General features: G+C 34.3%; 1 pseudogene; it reads right to left on the bottom strand.

Moving 5' to 3' along the window:
* LOC119592497 overlaps nucleotides 1-1,293 on the bottom strand; it is a 3,550-nt pseudogene extending 2,257 nt beyond the window's left edge.
* Nucleotides 1,294-1,316: the final 23 nt, after the last annotated feature.

Here is a 1,316-nt window from a genome sequence, read left to right as displayed (position 1 = left end):
CTAACCTGGTAAGAGCCACTGCAGTAGAAGTGAAGAGCAATTAGAAGTTGATAGACTGCTGGCAGTGGCCTACCACGGTTGTCTGAACGTTCAAGGTCTCCTTGAATCATGTTTAGCAAATGACAAAAGGACTCTTTGGAGAATCTGGAACCATAAAACATAAAAAATTGCGAGAGTTTATCCACAAACATTAATAAAGTGACTCACAGAAAATCATTAATAATCAGTTAGCTGATACACTGCATAGAGAAGTGGTAATATCTTCTGTAATTCAAGAAAAAGAACTTAATTCTAAGTTACCTATATATGTCTTCAAATTCTTCATTAGTATACTTGGAGAGAGGATCCCCTGGGTCTTGAAGCTCAGTACTAAGCAAGAGCCACTGTCGATAGCGTCTCATACGTATTTCTCTGCGCAACATGTCAGTTGCTGGCCTCCGTGATATTTGCTATTGGAAGAGAAACATCAATTCCACACATCACCTTTTATTTACAAAATGTTACATACCTTCTTTATTTCTAATATGCAGTGAAAATTACAAAGAGGAAGTGTCTCATATTATACCTTAGTTTTTGTTACAATGCTTTATATGCTTAATTGATTATATTAAATATAATTCTGGATTTACAACTTTTCTAAATAAAAACAACTTATACCTGCAGATATAGACATACTGAGAGACCTATTTATCTGAAATAAATTGGTTCTGATAGATTCTAATGTGAATATAAGCATACCTGCATCAATGTGGAACAAAATAGACATAACTTTACCTTACATAACATGAGTCCCAGTGATGAGAATTTATTCAAGACAACAATATGTCTATGATGGGAAGTGATGCTTAAAATATCGGTAAATGTTTAGAAGAAGCCTGCAGTGGCTGCCCTTTTGACACATTTACATTGGTTTGTTGTGAAAAAAAATGTTGGCATCAAATGTTATGTAATGAACCACTATTAATGATATTTAATCAAATACTGAAACCCTGCTGATTATTCTACAATAAATGCTGAAACGCTGTTATTATCTTCATTAAATGTAAGTCCTAAATTGTATGACAATTTTACAAAAGCTAAATCGATTATGACTACTCCACTTAACCAGTCTTATTTACGAGAATTTCAGAAACATTCTTATTCCCTTTTTGTTCGCCGTGATAAATATCTTTGCACCTAATTATGTTTTCCCGGAGCGATCACTGCTGACAGGCTCTCTCTTCTTCTTTTTTCTTCTTTTACAGGGTTTTAGACTATTGCTGACAGGTTTGTTTCGTTCTTGTTGACATCTGTCAGGACTTGTTTATGCGCGGAAT

This window comes from Penaeus monodon, chromosome 30 (assembly GCF_015228065.2).
Source record: "Penaeus monodon isolate SGIC_2016 chromosome 30, NSTDA_Pmon_1, whole genome shotgun sequence".
Lineage (NCBI taxonomy): Eukaryota > Metazoa > Arthropoda > Malacostraca > Decapoda > Penaeidae > Penaeus > Penaeus monodon.
This window is presented reverse-complemented; position numbering and strand designations above follow the sequence as displayed.